Genomic DNA, 9,132 nt, shown 5'->3' on the forward strand with positions numbered 1-9,132 from the left:
ATAGGAGGAGCGGAAGTTCTGACAAGAATAGCTTATGAAGCTATTGGAGCTAGAGATCAGTGGCCAAAGGCTCCCTCCCAGAGAGTGGCTTAGAGAAGGCGACAAGGAGGAAGAACAACCCGAAGTACCCAAGAGGGCATCCACAAGAGCACGCCGGAAACTAGAAGTAGTTTCAGAACCTGAAGAGGATGTGGACGAGCCACTTAAGAAGAAAGTAAAGAAGAAGGTTGCTCCCAAGCAAACCAAAAGTCAGAAAGCGGCAAGAATGGAAAGATTAGTGGAGCAGTATAGAGCGGAAAGAGCTCCAAAGGGTGACTTTGAAGAAAAGTGGGTGGGTGACAGACCCCACTAAAGTAGGAACTAGCTCGGCCAGGCCACATATTGATCAATACGATCAATATATTAAAGCTTATGAGGAGTCAGAGGCTATTTTGGAGCAGCAACCTGTCGAGCCATACACTGAAGAGGAGGTACAGCAATTAAAACCTAAGCTGAAAAAAGACGACAAGGGGAAAAGGAAAGTAGATGGGTCTACTAAGCCTCAAGAGAAAGATGGGCAAGCCGACAAAGGAAAAGCCAAGGAAGCTGAGGACAAAAATCCCTCTATGACTGATGTACCAAGCCCGAAGAAGACGGAAAAAATTGTGGAAGAGACCACAGTAGAGGTGGACACAGATGTTTTGGAAAAGCCAGAAGCCGAGACCAAAGAAAAGAAGATAGATCCAGTTCAGCAAAAGAGAAATGATTATGAGGATCTGGTAGAGATAGGATACACCAAAGAAGAGGCCCTTGAGGCAGTTTATGGGATCACCCTACAAAAACAAGATGAACGGAGAGGGACGGAGAAAAAGACAAAGAGTAAAAAAGAAAGTGAAGAGAAACTGGACGAACCGAAAATACTAGAAGAGCCAAAGCCAGTGGAGATGGTGGCGGAAAGAGCTTTAGAGTTGACAAATGATGATGAAAAAGACATGCACATGGTGCATGAACTGCTCAGCAAGATAAAAGAAAGGTCCAAGGCAAAGGAAGTAGAGATTGAGACAGCCAAACAAAGGGAAGCGGAGTTGCAGAGAAATTTAGAGAATGCTATGACTGAATCTGAAAGTCATAAAGCATCACTCTATGACGTGGAAAACGAGAGAGACGGCTTGATACTCCAACTAGCCGAGGCTTCAAGAGAAGTAACAAGTGCACAGGAAGCAAGGGAGTGGATAGAGGATGAGTTGGAGGCGGCTAAGGATGAGCTCATTGAGCTAAGGGAAAGAGTCGAGCTCCAAGAAAGAACAATCACTAGACTCAGGTCTACCCCTAGAGCTAGCAGAGCAAGAACCGAACAAGAGGGAGCTATCGTACCCGTTTTGGAAGACCAAGTCCGAAGCTTACAAAGAGAGCTAAGATTAGAGCAAGTGCAAAGGTTGCACATTGTGGAGGGATCATTGGCCGCAGAGGAGAGGCTCACATTAGAAAATCAAACACTACGGACAGAGAATGAGGCCCTCCGCAAACAGCTCCAAGATCTACAAGAGCAACAAAGAAGAGAGACAGAGACACCACAAGAAGAATCAGGTGGAGCAGCCATAGAGCTACCAGAAATTGGAGAGGCAACCACAATTGAAGATCTAACCCCAGCTCAAGAGGTGACCTCGACTTCAAGAATCTCTGAAGAAGAAGAACAAAGGCTCCAAGACCAAATAGAAAAGTCAGCAGAGGAGAGTGCCAAGGCGGAAATGGAATAGGAGAGGAGACTCCTAATCTCCATTAGACTTCAGGGACTAGACACAAAAGTGCTCCATGAACAGTGGATGCAACCCAGCCTGCCTTTCCCTTTGATGAAATTTGAAGTGCTAAAGACGAAAAAGAGAATAGAGCAGGAGCAGTATGTCGCTCTCTACGAAGGCGACATCACAAAGGAGGAACAATCAAAGAAGATAGTAGATTCACAACCTAGATGGAGGAAAGGTTGGCTGAACAAATACCCAGCCTACCTCATCTACTTGGTGGAGGCACCAAAGGAGATTCGGGAGGATGCAACCTTCTGCTCGGTGCCAAGAGTCAGAAACTGGAAAGAGCATGGCAGGATTGCAGAAAAGAAGCCAAATTGGCTTAATTATCCCAGGATGCCAGGACCAAAGGCAGGAGAGAGAATAGGTAAAGCCTACAGGGTGAAAACCCTAACGGGCACCATCAAGCTCTTTACTGGCTCTCCTGACCTTTCATGTCAGATGCTCAAGAAAATTTGCAGGACTCTCTTAGCTTGCATTGAAGTGTTCGCGCCAGATAAAGCCACGAGCTCGAGTCTACTATCGACGGCCGACACGGTGTCTGATATGATGTACGATCTTTCATTGCAGCCTTCTCCAAAAGTGTTACACCTCCTATACCAAAGGATTATGTTTTTGCCTAGCTTCCACATGCAAACATTCGAAGAAGCTTTCTACAACGGCTTTTTCACCCACGAAAGCAAAATATTCGGCCCAACCTTGACCATCGGCAACCTACGATACGAATCACATTTTCAGATGCTCAAGACGACAGGACTTTATTGACCAAGCATAAAAGTCATGTCAGGGACGATATGAACGCGGAGGGGGGGAGTGTTGAGCCAGCAGAGGATCACACCCACATTTTTGCTCACACTCATCATTTTGTAACCATTGATTGTAATAAATGTCTTTCCGACATTAATTTTGATTTGAGCCATTCATTAAGTAACGGGACTCAATTGAGTTTCCAGATTGTAATCCCGAAGTAATTTCACTTGCTGATGTAATTAGTTAGAGATGTTCTCACCTCCAAGGCTGAGGTATATAAGCCAAAGTTTTTGTAACCTAAGGGCGGATTATTAATCAAATTGAGTTTTTTGAGCGCCGTGACTGTGTCTGAGAGAGAGAGAGAGAGAGAGTGAGAGTCTTATCTACTTGCTACCCGAGCTACGGAGCCGCCATTGGAGAAGCGACACCGCCATTGTGTTAGAAACGGCGAGAGCTACGCACAGATACCAAGAGTGCGCGCTATCGGCTTTTATGTGTGGTAAGTTCCTACGAGCTTCGGTGTGAGTTTTCTTCCAACTCGTGTGTCGGAATGGAGCGTGCAACATATCTATAGAACCACAATGAGTAGAGCTACACATTAGTACCATCGGGATCAAGTTTCAATCACCTGTACTTTTCGGCCTATCTTCATACGCGTTTACCGCACGGAGTGGTTGTAGGTTGATTTTGCAGTTCAAGTCTTTAGGGTGTTGTTCTTACCTAGTGTATAGACTTCCCCTTGAGTTTGAGATCGATTCAATGATTCTAGATCCTGTTTCGTATAGCATTCGTTCGTAGTACGGATTTCAGTCACTTGCGTATTTTAGAACTTAGATTTGATTTCCTTAGTAGTGATTGTCATTAGAAGGTCGAGTAGGTGATTTGACACCCACCTAGTTGTTTCCATGCACCTGCGGGTCAAGCTCCGTCCTCGTCTGAAAAAATGTGTTGGTGGTTGAGTTCTCGCTATTTAGCTTCCGCTAGCGGCGTAACCGCCTTAACAGAGAGTCTCCATAAGCGGTGTAAAATATGGCATGCATCCTAACAATGTATATAGAATCTAGATACCCAACCCCAACCTTCATGGCATTTTTTTCATATGAATGCTCTTCCAACCACTCAAAGTGAGAGACAAATTTAGTGCTATGAATGCCTAGAGTCTGGCCATAAGAAGGCCAAATGCCCAAAAGGAAATAACTCCGGTCTTTTGGCTATAGCTGTCAAGTTTTAAAATCAACCCAATCAAGGAGAACAGTTCAAAAACCTTAGAGCAAGAGTAAGAAATCCACCTAGATCAACAATAGTAAACTTCATTTCAGTAAAGGATGAGATAGGAAAACAAGCCAATGTCTATGCTGCCTTGGATCTTAGTGCCCTGATTTGCCAATTCTCCATTCTCGAGACTAAGGGAGGGTATGAGGATGGAGCTAGATATGAAGGATCCAAAGCTACTACATAGAATAATTCAAGAGGGTTTGGTCCAGTGGAAGGGCTATCCCATTGAAAATGCTTCCTGGGAGGGCTAGGGATGTCTTATTTCTTAGTTTCCACACCTTTCATAATGTATTTTTTCTCCTTTTTTTGTGATCGAGTTGATCTTCTCTAGCCCATGTAATCAATGAGTACAAGCTCTACCTTGTTAAATTTTGTTTCTTTTGAGACATGTAACCTTTTTTGTAATACAATTGTTCTTGCTAGATGATATCAAGATTGGTGGTAACGGCTAGTTTTTCAAGCCCTTTAGTGCCCTACCCTAATAGCATGGAGGTATAGCTCCAATGTAGGTAGACTTTGCATGGCAAGTTTCACCTTTTATATATGTAAAAGGCTTTGATTAAAATAATCTCATATAGCGTGTTCTTTTTGTATTTGTCTCAAAGCTCTTCTCTCTCGTTACCCTCTCTCTATTACACACCATCTCAAGTCGCCATGGCTCTATTGTGGTATCACCCACCATAATTGTGCACCTTTCAAGTGGTATCAGAGCCCAAGCGGGAAAAGCATAGTGCAACGGTGTGGAAAAGGGGGTTTTGATAGGCGATACTTGGAGAATTAGGGCGTTGTTGCTAAGAAGGTGGCCCTGCAGGTGGGCATCTCAGAATGCTGCAATTCTTTGTGTTGGCACAACTAGTGGAAGGTGAAGCAAGAGTGCATCTTGAAACGCAGTCACAGATATACACGTTGGTGAGGTGGCATATGCAACCACAGAGGCACAAGTTGACACTTTTCAAAAAGTTTCCAGGGTTGGTTGTCTTCATGGGCAAGGTTCTCCTGCAAACTGCCTCTTAAAATGCTGCTAAAGTAGCTGACTTAGTTCTTGTGCTTCTCAAAATGGTGCAGTGGAGAAACCTTGTGAGAGTGCATCATATCAAAAGGCATTGAAGGCTCGTGGGCAGTTTTTTGAGCATATCAAGAAGCATATCAAGATGCTGTCTATCTAGCTAAAGTAGAGGTGGTCTCTCTTCAACTAGCATATCAAAAAGCTACTACAACAGGTGGTTCCTTTTACTAGCATTACAAAATTCTACTGAAAATCATTGAAACATCGAGGATGCATTTCAAAAATGCTACTGTAAGTTGGAAGTTTGTATTGCAATCCAACATAGTTTTCTGGCCAAACTTTGCGGTAGTTTTGCTAGCATTTCAAAAGGCTGCTAGCCACAGGGTCCCTTGTTAGTGACACACACGAAGGTAAAAATAAACAATAGCATCAAGAGCTTGAGATCGGCTAAGTTGTGGTGCTCTTGGCGGTCCTCCAAGCACTCATTAACAGTTTAAAAATGACCTCATCCATGGTTTGATGCCTCCAATACAACAACGCTTTCAACATGCTACAAACACATGCGAGAGGCTTAAGATCTCGGATGTCAAATTGGCAAAGAGACCAAATGAAGCAAGAAGATACATGGGTTGACAATTGCTGGGCGACGCACAATCATTGTGCAAACTATTTGCTTCGAGCACTCCGTACATCAGCACAGAGTTCAAAATGCTATTTTCCCTTGTTTAGTATCACAGATTTATTGTGTCTATCTATTGTCAACAAAACCAATCAAAAGAATTGTTTTATCTTCAAGCGGTCACTTAATGCCATGACAAAAATAAACATGTACGGGTTATAGACACTACCACACACACATAAGTGGTAAGACCTCGTGAAAAAAATACCAATTTTTGTTCAAGTCCTATTTTGTCCCACTTCTCATGGGATTATTGGGTACACCTTAAACCCAAGGTTTGGAATTCAACCAAAAACTCCATTTGTTGGTAGCCTAACAATAGCACCCCGTTATGGGTATACTAAAACCCTTGGTTGTGATAGAACCCAAGACTCACGGTTGACGAGTACACCAAAAACTCGAGATATCATGATTGTGGTGTATCTAATTTGGGATGAGGGGGGGATTGTTAGGTTTTCAAGCCCTTTGGTGCCCATGGGAACATATCCTATGGTAGATTTTGCATGGCAAGTTTCACCTTATATATATGTAAAAGGCTTTGATTAAAAGGATATCATATAACGTGTTCGTTTTGTATTTGTGTCAAAACTCTTCTCTGTTGTTACCCTCTCTCTACTGCACGCCATCTCAAGTCGCCATGGCTCTACTACAATATCACCCACCATAGATGTGCACCTTTTGGTATCCTTTAAACCTTGTAGTTCTTTCTCAGAACAAATGGTTGTTGTATGGAATTACAAGACAAATATGAAGATAAATTATTAAGATCAAAATTCTGTCAAGGGGTTTTATAAAATACAAGAAATAAGAGACTAAGAAAGAATCTAATTAACTAAATTCATAAATCAAAATCTCTAAGAAAGAAAGACTCTAGACATGGGTGAAGAACTTAACAATTGATACACGAGGATCTTATCAATGAGGTACAATAAAGATACGATAATCTTATTAATGAGGTACAACAAGGATAATATATATATATATATAAATATACATATTCACAACTCAATAAGCCACTCCATCACATGATCATAGAAACAACTATTACAAGTAGGGCATGTATTAGGTAGCTTATCTATTGGAATAATTTGGTGAGTTCTCATAGCACCCACTTCATTGGTCTGAGGTGATCTAACAAAAGGACCTATAGGAGGCAAGCCAAAATGGGATGAAGACATATCTTTTAGTGAGGGAGACATTATCCCAGCAAGAAGACTCACGTAGAGAACCCACGAAACATTGACCTCTTCACTTAGTGATATTGAGGACCCAAACCCATAGCTTTTATTCCATAGTCAAGCAAACATTGTTACGAAAGTGATCTCGACCCCAGAGTGTCACCCTTGCCATGCCTTGATACATCCACCACTTGGTCTGTAGTACAAAAGTTCCCAAGTAAAGAAAGAGAATGTGCTCATATTGCTCCACAAATTTCCACCTTAGATAATCACTTGCTTGTTAAAGGTGAGGAATGGCCATTAATAAGACCAACTCTTGTTGGAAGTCCATAGAGAAAGGCAGTAACAATGAGCAAGGAGACTCCCTAAACGATTAAAAGAGATAATAAATTGAACAAGATCCAAAGAATTCCTAATCAAGAAGAAGGAAATAAAGAAGATAGACCGATGTAAGATTTTTGCAAGAGACAAGGATGGATACAACCTATATAGAATTGAGAACTAGCATAAGCTCAAACCCAAGGGTGTATCTTGCCGGTGAAGCTTTACCGCCTTTCTTTATTGTTCCGAGTTGAGGACAACTCTTTCTTTTTATTGGACAGTTTGTAACGGCATCCTTGTAGACCAATGCATCTAATCCACTAACTTAAGGTAAAAATAGTTTTATTTTGAACAGTGATGCCAATTCACGAACAGTCTTGCAATTGAGTAGTAATTACTATAACCCAAAAATAGTTTCAAGAGAATCTGGATTAAATCAATTCCCTACAGGATGAGAAATTCTTAAATGACTCTCATAACCCCTAAAAAAAAGATGCATGTTCCATTTTTACTCATCCAAAATAAATAAATAAATGAGGCTTTAATGATTTTGGACTCTAGGAGAGCACTCAAGGCTCACTCATAAGAAGACTTTGAAACTACACCGTGGGAATGTGAGTGCTTGTGAAATTAGCATTTTCCATCTCAAAAATTTTGATAAAAAGAAAAGGGAATATATAACCTGTATAAGAAGCCTAGATAAGTGATGGGAGAGTAGGTAACTTGTATAATGAGCTTACATAAGTGATACAAGAGTAGGTAACTTGTATAAAAAGAGTTGAAAAGAGAAAGGAAATGGAAACTTGTAGAAGAAGTTTTGATAAGAAAATAAGTCATAAGGAAAAAGGATAGGTGGAAAGCGCTTATCAAAAACCTCTTATCACAAAAGTGCATAAAATAGAAAGCTTATGGAAGCCCTAGCCACATCTCTTGCACACACCTCCTGTCCTCTAAGCTTGAAAAAACCTTAGCCAAACTTCTTGTGTGGAAACCATAGCCAAGCTTCTCTCTCTCTCTCTCTCTCTCTCTCTCTCTCTCAGACACACACACACACACGCAAACCACCTCTTCTCTCTCTTAGCACTCAATTTGTCATAGCTTGATCTCCTTCTTCTTATTCCATTCTCCCATCCAAAGTTATTCTTGAATAGCCTAAAACCTCCTCCTACCTACACATATACCCTATCCCATGGAAATTTTCCATGCGGAGCTCATAACTCCCTAGGGTCACCTTTGTAGATTATTATTAGTTTGAAGTTTCCTTTGATAGGGTTAACTACTTGTGGGATATTACCTTAGAGCAGTATCTTTTACTTCTCACCTCCTATGACCTAACTCCTTGATGTGGATTATCTACAACTCAACCATCTAAGTGAGATGTGTGCATCGGGTGTGAGCCTAACCTTGGAACCTTGGTTGTAGTGGTCACTTACTATTGTTAAAGTTTTGGCATCTCAAGTGCACTGCCCAATGTAATCCCATTATTTAGTTTGTCTTTTAGGTATTTATTTTACTTATTTGTCAAAGTCTTGGGTAGGGAAATTTATTGGGATTGCTATATAAGCAAACCCTTGCCTCCATTGTATACACATTTAGTTATTAATTGCCAAGGTTGATTGGTTCAAGAGTCTCTCTCTCTCTCTCTCTCTCTCTCTCTCTCTCTCTCTCTCTCTCTCTCTCTCTCTCTCTCTCTCTCTCTCTCTCTCTCTCTCTCTCCCGTGCTCACTCCCCTTGGTCTCTATGCTTTCGCATCGTCGACTTTGACATGGTATGAGAGCGTTTTTGGTGAAGAGCCTTGGTGAGGCGAGGGTGAGACGGAGCTGCTGCAAAGAGGATAAGAAGAAGAGATCTTCGGCGTCGACAGCGTTCACTTCACCACCTGCACACAACATCTCAAAATGCTGCCTCTGCTAGGTGCCGGTCTCCCCCACAGTGCTCCTGTGAGCATTTTAAAATGCTGTCGATACGGCCCTAGAAAACTGCCACAACATCTAGCGTTTTGAAATGCTTCTAGTAGATAGTGCCCCCTTTGGAGACAACATCCGACCCCACTTCTCTCTTGCATTTTGATAAGCAGCGAGAGCAGGTAAATTCCCCCTAGTCAACAGTATTTTGTAATGCATCCAACAACTCCCTTCCCCC

The sequence above is a fragment of the Adiantum capillus-veneris genome, chromosome 7 (assembly GCF_014529385.1).
Source record: "Adiantum capillus-veneris isolate H3 chromosome 7, ASM1452938v2, whole genome shotgun sequence".
In the NCBI taxonomy this organism is placed as follows: domain Eukaryota; kingdom Viridiplantae; phylum Streptophyta; class Polypodiopsida; order Polypodiales; family Pteridaceae; genus Adiantum; species Adiantum capillus-veneris.